The sequence below is a fragment of the Callospermophilus lateralis genome, chromosome 3 (genome assembly GCF_048772815.1).
Source record: "Callospermophilus lateralis isolate mCalLat2 chromosome 3, mCalLat2.hap1, whole genome shotgun sequence".
Lineage (NCBI taxonomy): Eukaryota > Metazoa > Chordata > Mammalia > Rodentia > Sciuridae > Callospermophilus > Callospermophilus lateralis.
The window spans coordinates 138902905-138917575 of NC_135307.1; the positions used below are offsets into that span (position 1 = coordinate 138902905).

At 45.6% G+C, this 14671-nt stretch overlaps 1 protein-coding gene across 2 annotated transcripts in view; it reads left to right on the forward strand.

The window, feature by feature from the left end:
- The window catches only part of St8sia2 (ST8 alpha-N-acetyl-neuraminide alpha-2,8-sialyltransferase 2), a 74806-nt gene that overhangs the window by 3047 nt on the left and 57088 nt on the right, over positions 1-14671 (forward strand). The window lies entirely within an intron of this gene.

A 14671-nucleotide genomic window follows, 5' to 3' on the forward strand; every position in this document is an offset into this window, starting at 1 on the left:
GGCTTTCTTTGAGCAGCTTTTTCTGAGAGATACATCTCTTTTCCTAAGTGATTATTTTGAAAGTTCCTCTTCTGATTTTCTTACTGTTATGCAGCTGGGATGAATGAGAAAGGGAAGTGTAGAAAGACAAGTTATCTGCAAAGCACCCAGAGAGTTCTGCTAGGGCGCCAGGAAGCAAATTCAAGTTCTTATTCAGAAATTGGGTGGGGCTTTGGTGAAACAGCCCCTGATCAACACATGCAGGCTCCCAACTTTAGAATCAGTTGGATCAAGTTGTAAGCTGAACTGTCCTTCTGGTAGTTCCCTGGGCTTTTGTCTTGAGTTTAACCTTCATGAGCAAGTGTCACTGTGTTACCGTGGTATCCCCAGAACTGGCACACAGAAGGCATTCAATGTTGGATAAATATCTTCTCGGAATCTTGTATTGTGTTGGGCACACACAGCCTCCTGAAGCGAGGCTGAGACTCAAAGTTCCCTAGGCTAGGAAGGATTCCTCTTAAGGAAACTTCCCCTCCTTATTATCAGTTAGGGTTTACTTGACCCTGAGCTGTAACATCACTTATCCAAGACCCCACCCTGATTGCAAGGCAGGTCTGTACAGGTCTCTTCTTTTGTAACCCAATGCACTAGTTTCCATAGTGAAATTCATAAAAGAATTTCAATACTCTGGTTAAAGAAGAAAGGAGTAGCTAATAATAATAATAATAGCAATCATGACAATGATGAAGGTGATAATGATGGTTAGCACAAATTGAGTGCTTGCTGTGAGCCAAGAGCTATTCCAAGTGCTTCATAGACACTAACATGTTTTATCCTTTAGGCAATGGCCAGTAACAAGTGACACCAAAAACTACCATTTGTCGAACTCAGTGTGCCTGGCACTGTGCTAATTACTTTGAAATGCTAATTAACTGAATCCTCTCCAAACCCCTTTAAACTAAGTACTGTTTCTATCCCCAGTTTATCAATAAGAAAACAGAGACTCAGAGAGATTGTTTCACCTCTCTTTATCTTAGGATAAATCAAATGTTTGCCCCTAGCTCAATAGAGATCAAAGCCCATCCCCTTGATCATCATACTAGACTGCTGGGTCCTCTGAATCATTTTCCCCCTGGGATTCTTAACTCCCTCCCCAGGATTCTTGCAAAGGCCCAGAGTTTTCCTAAAAGGCAGGGCTAGCATTAATAATTCCCCCCTAAGTAACTTAGGAAGAGGGAGGATGAAAAAGGAGACTTGAACAAGAACTCAGGACTGGTCATCCCAAGATGTCCATCTGGTTCAACCAAATTCAGCACCTTGTTAGAGGACAGAATGACATTTACCCCATCCTGCCATTCAAGGCCACCTGCCGTGGGCCTGTGTATCTCAGACCCACAAGTAGAACCTTGGAGTTCTGCAGGCAGTTCAGGATTCTGGAGGCAGAATCTTGTGGAGGAGGGAAATCTCCCATTCCATTTCAAACCTGATTCTGATTTCAGTTGAACAGGCCTTCACACCCCTACATGCCATGTGATTGGACACCTGGAGCATGGGTGGTAGTGAAGATCTTTAACAACTGATTCCTCTCTGGCACCCATCTGTTACAAAGGAATCTGACCAGTCAAATTTGATGCCATCTAGCAGCCAGGGATCCTAGTGCATGTGGAGCCCTGTACTAGATCAGAGGGACTAGCTCTGATCATCAGCTGTGACTACATCTATGAGCAAGTGGCAACTGCTGCCATCAGCTGAGAGTGAGGTGAGGTGCACCACTTAGTGGGTGAGTCCCGGTGGATAAGAAAGAATATGACCTTGAGCAGTTGCAGCAGGGCCCTCTGCAAGGAGAAGACATGTCTGCTCAAGGTAATTCAATTTTTTTGAAGCCCATTTTTTTTCTCCCCCATTTTGGTGTACTTCACTCCAATACAAACATGATTGGAGGATAAAATAGGAGAGAAAGAAGGTCTGGTTTTAACTCACTTGCTCCAAGTCTTTGTTGCCAACTGTTCCTAGCATCAAATTTAAATTGTAAATAGATATCCATCTTAGAAACCAATTCAGCACTCAGGGCCTCTTTCCCCTGTAAAGCAGGGTTGCTAGGTTTTAAACTTGTTTAGGTTTTACAAATTGAAAATGTTGTAAATTGCAAGTTATGAATACTTTTCAGAGAGAGTAGAATTCTAGAAAGGCTCTCGTTGCTGTTAGCAGGCATACAAAGCCATAACCTAGCACTCTGCTCTCCTTTTAGCCTCCCTGGGCTCTACACATTCAGTAGTAGGTGCCCTTCTCCAGGTAATACCATGATTGCATACCTCTGTGCCTTTGCACATGCTCATTCTCCTTTCTGAAATACCTTCCTTGCACACTATTTTTTCTGCCATTCCCACCCCAACCCAGGTCCCTTTACCCTGTCCACACTGGTCTCCTCCTTCAGGACTAAGGTCTAGCACCACCTCCTCTGCAGAGCATTCCCTGTCCATCCCTTCCTTGGACAGTTGATTACCCCTCCTGTGTGCACCCTTAGCATCACATCATGCCAGCATCCTATGGAATCCGCAATTATTCATCCTAATCCCCATCCCCTGGTGATGAGTATATGGTTTACACAATGAAGCACAGAAAATATTTTTTGAATGAACAAACTAGGGCTTAGGGTATAGAAAAAATAACCAGTCAGCCTCTCAGCCCCTAAAGGTTCGTATTATTCAACTAACAGTCAAACAGCCCCTGCTTGGTCAGAAAGCCACTGCTTTTCCCATGGGTCCAAGATGAGAGACACAGCCTCGCTGCAGCAATGTTCACTGTCTTGGAATGCTGGGGGGCAGGCCAATGGACAGGAAAGCCCCTTTTTACTTTGAAAAAGGGGAACATCCAGTGGTATATTTGCCCACTGCCAGTTCAGATAAAAAGGCAAAGAATGTGGAACCCAGATTCCAAGCTTCTGCTCAGCCGTTTGCTGTCCAAAGAACACTTTCAGGCCCTGCCACTCTCCAGCGTGCCACCCTGGCTGGCCTCTCCTTCTGCCAGGAGAGCAAGTGCCAGCTCTGCCTTGATCATCTTAGGGGCTTCCATACCAACATTGGAGCAAACCAGAACTCGGGGCCAGCTGTTTCTGGGCTGGGCCCCCAGGAAGGAGACTGGAAATGGAGACATGGTAAAGAGTGCGGTGCAGTGGACATGTGTCATCTCTGAGACGAGATGCTCTGTATTAAACACTTCAAAGTGGGGTTTTTATTTTAAAACACTGGTCAAACCAGAGAATCGTGATGAGGGGGGTCAAGACTTGGGGCAGCCATGTGGATCCTAGATAAGCCCGACAGGATCAGATCTCTCAGCTGCCTCAAACAAAAATGAGTCAGGCAGACCGATGGCAGGGTGCACCGGACATGAACGCCGCCAGCCGGGTGAGTCAGGTGGCTGTCTCCTGCCAGGGAGTGGGGACAGGTCCCTCCAGAGACACATACCAGGGTGAGGCACGGTCCCCTGTGGCTGATGACTGCCAGTCTGGGGCTTGCTTGCTGTCTCTCTGGTGCTGAGGCTTGTCCTTAAGTGCTGAGATTAGTCACTCTCCTGGGTGGCAGCTGGGCTGGTTTTAAATTCTCCCCAGTCGCCTGCAATTCCTCACCCAGCTAGGAAGCGGCCGGGTGTCCTGACAGGACCTGTTTGTCCCAGCGTTTTCTCAGCTTCAGCAGTCACTGACTTCACGGTAGGGCTGGGAGAAGGTCTCCAACCAGAGAAAACAGCGGCCCTGTCACCACAGGAGTGGACACATTGAGAGCACTCGGGCCTGATTCCTTCCCTTGGGAATTCCAGGGTCCCGCCTTGCTGTGTGGGTGTGCACTGCTATTCCAGTGACACTCCTCTCTGTCAAGGGGTTTCCCCAGCACTTTCTTGTGATTGGAGGAACCCAGAAGGACTTGGCTCTGTTTCCTGGTCCCTTCTTAAAGATCAGGGCCGCAATTCTTCTGAAGCCTCTCAGTTGATGGCTGAAATGATCCCCAGGTCAGTGGCCCCCAAATGCTGATGTGCAGACAGGTGGAGATCCAAAAGGAAAAGAGAAAGAAAGAAGAAAAAGCACCATGTAGTCAAGACCCTAGTCACTTGCTGTCATTGCAGAGAAGAACGGTCATATTCTGAGACATTGTTCTTTCTTTCCTTTTGGATACTATGATGACCTTTCTTTTAATCTATCATACTTTTCTTTGGCGGAAGAGGTTGGTAACCCATGACTCCCAGTCCCAAGATTTTGGAAATGCTACTGGTTGTTGAAATCTAATAGTCTGAGGTGTGGGTATACAGGATCTACTGAGAGGGTCACTTTGGGAGACACAGCCACACTCTTCACAGTTCTCTGCTAGGGAGGCTGATGCCAGGCGAGAATTACAAGTTATTTTTGTGTCTGCTCCGTGCCTGATGATATTCTAAGCACTTCAGCCATATTTGTACCTGTAATCCTCCCAATAATCCAGTGAGGTTATTATCTCTATTATGCAGATGAGGAAACTGAGGCACAGAGCAGTTAAATAACTTGGCCAGAATTATAGTAGCTAATAAGGTCAGGACTAGGATTTGAACCAAGACTCCAGAGAACAAGGAGAACTATCCAAAAATGATATATTAAGTGACATGCACTAGGGAAAATATAAGTGCCTCATATTTCCAAAAGATAAACCTTGGAGATGCAGTGGTCCCTGGGAGAGAGGAATCTGGGATGCAGCAGAGCTGAAGGAGAAGTTCAGGGACAGTAGGCCAGACCGTAATGGGATGTGGCAGCTGGAAAGATCAATACAATTTGGAGATGCCAGTTCTGAAACACCTTAATGTGGAATGGCGGGGGGGGGGGCGACACCACTCTGCCCCTGCCTCTCCTCCAGCCACCTCCTTGCCTCCAGCAAGTCTCATCAGAGTGGCTCTGGAGCGTGGCATTTGTTTGGCCATCTTATTACCAGAGAGAAAGACACACATTGAGAGAAGAGAAAAACAGCACACATGATTAAGGCCTGGAGGAATATTTTTCTGGGGAAAAACAGAAGGGCTAGTGCTGTCAGCTTCTCCAGGCCAGCGGAGCCTGGTGAGGAAAGAAGAAAGGAAGGAAGTCCCGTGGGTGGGGAATGGGCTTCATCCAGGGGGGTCCCATTTCTACAGTCTGACAACATTCTGCTGAGAGCTCACGCCAGTCATTTCACTTAATCCTGCCATCCACACTGTTTGCCCACTTGCAGACTAGGAAATGGAAGCTCAGAGAGGTCCAGGACTTGCTAAGGTCACACAGCTAGTAAAGGAGGAGTGGGGATTCCAACCAGATTTGCCAGCCCAGGGCGTACTACTCTTAACCGCTTTTTGTACTGAAGGGTTTTGGATGCCCCTCTGGACTCCCTATATTCTGTTCCATTCTCTGTACCACACAGAGCTTGTAAAACGATGCTTGGAACGTTAGAAACTATAGAGAAGCCTCCCAGAGGAGAGATGGCCTCCCAACCCAGTGGCAGCCACAATGGGGAGGAAAGGGCAGACGAACCTGGACTCTGCCGGTGAAGCACAAGTGCCCGCTGTTAGGTTTCCTCATCTCTGATTTCTAGAATGAGAACATTGGCTGCACTCAGAAGAGTGATACCCAGTGTAATTCACACCTTCTTTCTTGGTAAATGCTGCATACCTAAAAAATGAAGGTGGGAGGCGGAAGATGTCTAGAGAAAATGAGCTGGTAAGTGGATAGGGCAGTGACTTCTGTTTGCTATTTTCCTATAAGCAGAAAAGGAACTGCTCCTACTGCACCTCTGAGGTTCCCCGAATTTAGTGACTTAACTTTAAATGGATTCTGGATGATGCTCAAACTGTGCCCTAATCAAAACGTTTAGCTCCCAAGAGAGGCAAAGAGAAGGGCAAGAGAGAAGCTACCAACATGCTCTGTCCGGGCCTGGGTGTGCAGACAGCTTCCCAAAGAAGGACCCATATGACCAGCCTTGGTGGTAGAGCCAGCTCAGTCCCCACAGCCCCTCCTCCAGACTGCCGGTGCTGCCCTCCCCAGCTCTGACCCTCAGCAGTGTCAGAATGAGTCAGGTCTTCACACACGCCTTTCCCACTGCCATCCTGAGGCCTGACTTCCATCTCTGAGCACTAAGTTCTCCCTAGAAACCTACTCACTGCTCATGATGCAGGACATTGGACCTCACCTCTGGAGCAGCTGGGAGCTCCTACTGGAAGATCACAGCTCTAATCTCCTTGTGTATCTCACCTTTCTGAACCTCAGTTTCCTAATCTGCGTGATGGATTAATAGTATCCAACTCAGTGCTCTGAGGATTCAATAAAACACAAATAATGGGAATATAAAATGGTCCTACTCTGGAAAATAGTTCCTTAAAAAAAACTGTGTAGAATTGATATACCATTTAACCCAGCAATCCTACCTCTGGGTATATATCCAAAAATAATTGAAAACAGAGATTCCAACAGCAGCATCACTCACGATGACCAAAAGGTGGGAGCAACCCAAGCGTCCTTTAACGGATGAATGGGTAAGTGAAATGTGGTCTATAGATACAATGGATTATTATTCAGCCTTAAAAACGAAGGAGATTCTGACACACGCTATACCGGGGATGAGCCTTGAGGACATTATGCTAAGTGAAATAAGCCAGGCACAAAGGACAAATAAGATATCATTCCACTTACATGAGGTACCTAGAGGAGTCAAATTCACAGAGACAGAAAACGGAATGATGGTTGCCAGGGCTGGTGGGAAGAGGGGCTGGGGAGCTAGTGTTAAATGGGTATAAAGCTTCAGTTTTGCAAGACGGAGAGAGTTCTGGAGATGAATAGTGGCCATGGCCACACAACAACATGCATGTACTTAACTCCACAGGACCCCACACTTCATAATGTGCAAGATAGCAGATTTTAAGTCATGTGTATTTCGCCACAGTTTTTAAAAACACACACACAAATGAAAAGCAGCCAGAAGAATGCCCACCAGGCACTCGAGATGTGTGGATTTATTTTGAGAGCACCGTTGTGGTTTAACAAAGCAACATCAATGTGAGTATTATTTAATTTTTAAAATAGTATGGTAGAGAGGGAATGGAGGGAGACAAAGAGGGAGTGACAGAGACACAGAACACGGTTACTTTGTGTTGTTTGTATCCACTTACTGGAGAGGGCCCAAATACCCATCACCTGGGATTTAGGACTGTGGAAGGTGTAAACGTGTACTTTTTTGTGGTTACTCTGTAAGTAATTGCTGGCCTGCCTGCTTAAATTTGGTGGGGCTGAGGGAGCACGAGTTCTCATAAAAGCCTAAAAGCACAGAATGAGGCGGGAGGAGACAGGGAGGCCCAGGCCAGTGCTGCCCAGACCCTCCACGCCCTAGGTCTACCTTCCCACTGTCCCTTTCCATGTCACCCACAGAGGGTAGCCTCAAAACCATTTGGGGCTCAAGATTGAACCTGAAAAGAGAATCTCAGGATGCTAATTCTGGGAAAAGCTGGGATCCTTTGAGGTTCAAGCTGCACAGTTCCTGTAAGAGGGCAGGAATGAGGAGGGGAGGTGGACTCCAAAAGGTATGAAGTCCCTAAGATGGCTCTCAAGCTAGAAAGAGCACCAGAATCGCCCCTAGAACTTGCATCTGGAACAAGTTCCAGGTGATGCTAATATGGCTGGGCCTTTTGAGGGCCACACCTTGATGACCACTGGGACAGAGGTTTCTCACTCAAAGTGTGGTCCTCAGACCAGCAGCATGGGTGTCCTGTGGTTTTGTAGACATGCTGGATCTCATGCCTTATCCCAGACCAAGGCCTGCAGAGTCAGAAGCTGCATTGTAACAAGATCCCAGGCAAGAGGTATGCACATCCTGCTGGCGGGAATACAGTCAGGCACCACATACGACGTTTCCCTGAACCCCATACTGAATACCCCATGGTGTTCCCATAAGATTACTGTAGAATCAGAGCAATAATAACAAAAACAGCATGGTACTGGTACCAAAACAGACGGGTGGACCAATGGTACAGAATAGAGGACACAGAGACCAATCCACAAAATTACAACTTTCTTATATTTGATAAAGGGGCTAAAAACATGCAATGGAGGAAGGATAGCATCTTCAACAAATGGTGCTGGGAAAACTGGAAATCCATATGCAACAAAATGAAGCTGAACCCCTTTCTCTCGCCATGCACAAAAGTTAACTCAAAATGGATCAAAGAGCTTGGTATTAAATCAGAGACTCTCCGCTTGATAGAAGAAAAAGTTGGCTCCCATCTACATATTGTGGGGTCGGGCTCCAAATTCCTTAATAGGATGCCCATAGCCCAAGAGTTAATAACAAGAATAAACAAATGGGACTTACTTAAACTAAAAAGTTTTTTCTCAGCAAGAGAAACAATAAGAGAGGTAAATAGGGAACCTACATCCTGGGAACAAATTTTTACCCCTCACACTTCAGATAGAGTCCTAATATCCAGGATATACAAAGAACTCAAAAAATTAAACAATAAGATAACAAATAACCCAATCAACAAATGGGCCAAGGACCTGAACAGACACTTCTCAGAGGAGGACATACAATCAATCAACAAGTACATGAAAAATGCTCACCATCTCTAGCAATCAGAGAAATGCAAATCAAAACCACCCTAAGATACCATCTCACTCCAGTAAGATTGGCAGCCATTATGAAGTCAAACAACAATAAGTGCTGGCGAGGATGTGGGGAAAAGGGTACACTAGTACATTGCTGGTGGGACTGCAAATTGGTGCGGCCAATATGGAAAGCAGTATGGAGATTCCTGGGAAAGCTGGGAATGGAACCACCATTTGACCCAGCTATCGCCCTTCTCGGATATTCCCTGAGGACCTTAAAAGAGCTTACTATAGGGATACTGCCACATCAATGATCATAGCAGCACAATTCACAATAGCTAGACTCTGGAATCAACCTAGATGCCCTTCAATAGATGAATGGATAAAAAAATGTGGCATTTATACACAATGGAGTATTACTCTGCACTAAAAAACGACAAAATCATGGAATTTGCAGGGAAATGGATGGCATTAGAGCAGATTATGCTAAGTGAAGCTAGCCAATCCCTAAAAAACAAATGCCAAATGTCATCTTTGATATAAGGAGAGCAACTAAGAACAGAGCAGGGAGAAAGAGCATGAGAAGAAGATTAACATTAAACAGAAACCAGTGGTGGGAGGGAAAGGGAGAGAGAAGGGAAACTGTATGGAAATGGAAGGATACCCTTATTGTTACACAAAATTACATATAAGAGTTTGTGAGGGGAAAGGGGAAAAAGAAAAAAAAACAAGGGAGAGAATTGAATAACAGCAGATGGGGTAGAGAGGGAAGATGGGAGGGAAGCGGGGGATAGTAGGGGATAGGAAAGATAGTAGAATACAACAGTTACTAATATGGCATTATGTAAAAATGTGGATGTGTAACCGATGCGATTCTGCAACTTGTATTTGGGGTAAAAATGGGAGTTCATAACCCACTTGAATCAAATGTATGAAAGATGATATGTCATGAGCTTTGTAATGTTTTGAACAACCAATAAAAAAAAAAGATGACAATGGTGGGAAAAAAAGATTACTGTAGAAGCTGAAAAATTCTTCTCACCTAGATCTTTTGCATACCTTTTCTATGTTCAGATATACACCGTAGTCACAGCTGCTGATAGCATTCAGGACAGTAGCATGCTGTACAGGTTTGCAACCTAGGAGCCAGAGACTAGAACAGACAGCATCTGCGGGCTACGCCATCAAGGTCTGTGCGCATGCGCCGATGTTCGCATGGTGACAAAGCCTCCCGGTGATGCCGTTCTCGAGACAGATCCCCATCATCAGATGACACATGACGGTGATCGCTTTCCCTGCCTTCAGCAGCAGCCCTGCCCCGGTCAGTGACCCTGGCCCTTTTCACCAGGGGAAACTTGTCCTTGTATCTCCACTGCCCACCACAGAGTTGTCCTCGAGTGACCCTCAAATGGATGTCAGAAAAATGAATGACCACTCTTATTACAGCCTGTGTGGGTTCCCATGGGTGCCTCGGGAGCTCTTCAGATATTACTTCACACATTGATTTATTTAGGGACTAGGGATTGAACCCAGGGGCACTTTACCACTGAGCCACACCCCCGGTCCTTTCTGTTTTTTATTTTGAGACAGTGTCTTGCTAAGTTTCTGAGGCTAACCTTGAACTTAATGATCCTCCTTCCTTAGCCTCCTAAATTGCTGGAATTACAGATATGTGCCACCATACCTGTTTTTTTTTTTCACACATTTATTCTTAATGTGTGAAACCCCTTTTATGGACAGGCAAACTAAGACTTAGGTAAAGAAACTGCTTCATAAACCCCAGAGAAAGTTCCTGAATGTTTTTGAGGTCTAGCTGCCTGTGTTCCTAAATGCTGGGGTTTAGCCATGTAGACTAATCTGCTCCCTAACTTTATCCTCCAAAATGAGACTAGAGCCATGGAGCTTATAAGACAAGGAGAAATTTTAACCAAGGGTTGAACTTTTTTACTAAATGAGTCTAAGGAGGCTGAAGTGTGTCCAGAAACAGCCTTGACCCAGGTTTGCAGCACCTGATGGAAATTTCTAGAGAATCTGGGCAGCAAAGAACTCCTCAGCTGTGTCATTAAACATCCTTGTGAGCCGGCTGGGCTGTGATCATTCACACAGTAAATGGCCTCACTTCACAGTTGGCACACCCGACAACAGATCCTCAGACTTCTGGGGGCTCCTGAGTGGGTCTGGTGGCCTGCCCAGACCACCATCAGTTCTGCAAAGCTAAGTAATGGAGTGGGGAGACCTTTGGGGGAGATGGAAGGAGTATAGGGGAGCCTTTTAAAACCCATCTGCTCTTCCAGATAAAAAGGGAGCCTCTGGGTAGGCTGGCAGCCAAGAATTTAATTGTATTTATTCTTGCTATTACCTTCTATTTAGGGCAAGGGATATTGGTATTCTATTTATGGTCGTAATATAAAGATGCCTTTGTGATAGATTAATTTAAGTTTTTAAGTGAGTCAATTTAAAGACAAGTATTAAGTCAATAAAGTTGAGCTAGCAAAACACAGGAAGGTAGAGTGGGAAAATGAATGAAGTTCATGCACAGATGGGCCAGGCTATCTCTTTTCCCAGGACCCTGTCCACTCTGATGGTAGCAATGCCCTAACACTCCTTGCAAAACTTCTGTGGAGAGTGGAATTACTGTTGGAGTTAATCCTCCAAAAAGGTACCTAGTTACGGAATCGGTTGATCACTGTTCTTTGGAAAATTTTTCAATATACAACAAAAGAATCCTCCAGTGAAACCATCTTGTGGGTAATTTAGATGGAGTGTGCCAACACCCCTCCAGGAGGCAAGTGGGCCTAAATCATCCTGCCAAAAGGAAAGGATGATTTAGGTCCAAAAGGACCTCCACACCCTGCCACACCACCAGGTCAGACCCCTATCTTACATTCTTCTGGAGTGCCACCCTTCTTTTGGACACTACTGATTTGTTGCATGGGGTCTTTCTGCCCACTAGATTGTAGCTCACCGAGAGCTAGTACCATTTCAGATGTGTGCCATGTTGGGCTTCCAGTTCCTTGCAGGCAGAGAATAGATGCTCATTTAGAAAACCAAGGAAAGAAAGGAGGAAGAGCTAGGAAAGAAAGAGAGTTAGTTCCTTAGGAAGGCTAAGAAAGTCCCCTTATATTGGGGGATCATTTACATATTTCTCTTCATGGTCAAAGAGAGGAAATTGTTATGGGGCATTGTATGGCTCCCAGCAATGGTCTGGTTTGAGATCCATGGAGTTCCGTCTTATTTATACATGGAGCCCACTTTCCCTTCCCCAATTCCCTGAAGAAAGACCAGCCCACTGTTTAAGTAAGTATTCCTGGCAGGCTGATTCATGATCACATACAGGCTTCACACACAGAAACCAGAGGACTGGAGGGATGTGGCCAGAATTGGGAATCAGGCTTGCTGGCTCCTGGCAGGCTGCGATCTAGCTGATAACAGGGAGATTAATAAGGGTCTGCAACCTCCTCAGTCCTGTAGCATGGAAGAGGGTTTTTAAATCAATGCTAGCCCGGCTGGCTTAATGGTACCTAATCTTACCTTTTGAAGCTCAGACATTTGGGAGTTGAGATCAATTGAGATAAAATAAAGTAAGATGTGTTGACTTTTAGATTTTTAGTCTTCATCAGAGTTGCATTGTGCAGTGTTGTTTTTATTTTCTGTCTTGGAAATAGGTGGAGATTAGCGATTAGCCTCGTTCTGTCTGGATGAGTGGTGCTGTTTTTGTTTTCATATTCTCTCTCCCTCCCTCTCCCACCCCCTCCATCTTCCACTAGATGGTTTTATACAAGGGAAGGATCCGTTTCTGTCCTGTTCATCTTTGTAGATCCAGTGCTTGGCTTCTGTAAATGCTCAGTAACTATTTCCCAAACCAACATTTCAGCAAAACCAGCACAGACAATGGGGCATGATCCAGTCCACTGGAAAAACCAATTTGTTCCTGATTAGGTGTGGAAGCAGCAGTCTTAGAGGGCTCTCATGGTGCCCCTGGAGGAAGGCGTCAGGAGAGCTCCCAGCACTGGTTTCTGTGACAGTTGCCCTGAGCTTCATGCCATCATGACAAAGTTGTGTGAGTGATAAGCATCTGCTTCCCTACACACAGGTGCCCATAAGCCCTGTGCTAGAGATTGGGGACACTCAAAGACGGATGCTGCACAGATGGGGTGCTCGAGGAAAAGGCAGTCTGCCAAGGGACAGGGTCTTTGTGTGATGGTGAGGTATGTGTCTGGAGGGGAGAGAACAGAGCTCTGGGCTTTGGTTGTGGACTTGTCACAACCAAAAGTGTCAGCAGCCCCTTACCTCTCTGGACCTCAGTTTCCCCATCTGTAAAACACAGCTTAGACATTGCCGCAGGTCTTCTCCAGCTCTGATGCCTCTTCACTGGGTCACCATCCCAGTGAGTCTCCCTGTGGAGTGGGGGTCTAAATTCCTTGGAAATAACTCATCCTCTTGCAATGCCTCTAAATTCCTTGCCCTGTCATTTTAGACCAGGGCAATAAATAGGTACTAGTCTATTTTCACCTACCACCTGCTCTACCCGAGTACTAAAAGTGAAGAGGAAAGACAAACATGCCGAACATCTGCTTGAGGTCAGGATATTCTCACATCTCTGTGAAACCACTTGATAAATTTGCAAGAGGGGGGTCACTAGCATTGTTATTCCCCCACCACTGAGAACTGCTTGGAGAATCATTATATTACAGCAAGATTGGTGTTCTGGATAAATTATGCTCAATATACCATGTTTTAGAAAAGCACATGAGTGTGCGTAACTAGATGCAGCAAAGCTATTATCAAACATAACTAAGCTTGGTGCCTGGGGAAGCCTTGTTCATTTAGCAATCAGGAAAGTACATCATCACCAGCAAATATCTTGTGTGTCTGGTGTGTCAGCCTAGTAGTGGTCCCCGGCCTCTGTGTGAAATTGCCATTTAATGAAGACAAAAAATGATAAGTTTGTGCTCAGAGTTCTGACCATTTGTACTACAGGCCCTCCAAGCAAGAGCCCCCACTGGGGACTTTGAACTACAGGGATACTTCTAGAATAGGTGAAATCAGGCTGGGAGTTGAAGAAAGGGTCCAAGGACTTATCTGGGAAAAGAATGAAGCTGGTGATCCAGGTAGGAAGAATGACCAGAACCAAGGAATTCCCTGTGGACAGGGAGCTGCTCTTGTGTTTGTGGCAAGAGAGGTTTGAAAGGACCTTGAGGTGGAGGAAAAGAAGAGAGGAAGAGGACTCCAAGCCAGGATGTCAGGGGCTAAAAAGCTTGGATTTGGGGAGATGTTTTTGGTTTAACTTTGGGTGTGAAGACTTCTAAATGGTCTCTAATGAAGTTTCAGGTGATCCCTGAACTCTTGGAAACTATAGGCATTTTTCTTCTAGTTTATGCATTAGAAGATTCATAAATTTGAAAAGATTCTTAAGGGAAGCAATGTGTGCTTAAGACAAGCTGCTATGGACAATTTGAACCCTAGAAATGATTTGAATAAGCCATGAGCAGAAAAGGCTCAAGTTACTGGTAAGGGCAGTAACTAGGAAGACCACCCACACCACCCAGAGTCTGGGCCAGTGTGGTATCCATCAATGGAAAGGCAGAGAGAGTTAGGGTACTGTGGTTACACAAAAGAATGGCAACCCTCCAACACTCTTGGGACTGTCAATAATGCCTGAATTCCCGAAGCCACTTTTTGGAGAGATAGTTGTTGAAGCAGTTAATGTAGACAAAGTCCCTATAATAGCAAAAGCTTCGATGTTACGCCTTGGTCTTGTTTGCTGTCATTCAAAGAGTTGGAAGCAGAAACTATGGAGAAGGGTAGTTAAAGAAGTGAGAGGCCAGAGCTGGGAGCAAGAAAGGCGAGTGCTCCTGGCAGGCAGGCCCTCAAGGAGGATGCTCAAGGATCATTGAGCTCGATACTCGGCTAGTTCCTGGTGCTATTTGGGAGACCTCTTTCTTTAGAATGTTGAGGTGAGATGAAATAATAAAGATAGGTCCTGGATCAAGGAGGACAATGAGAATAGTCTGAACTGAAGGAGATGCAAGTCAGGGGTGGAGGCAGGCCAGAGAATATTCTGCTAATACAAGAATTTATTTGTAAAAATAAGGTAAAGAAAACCACAAGGGA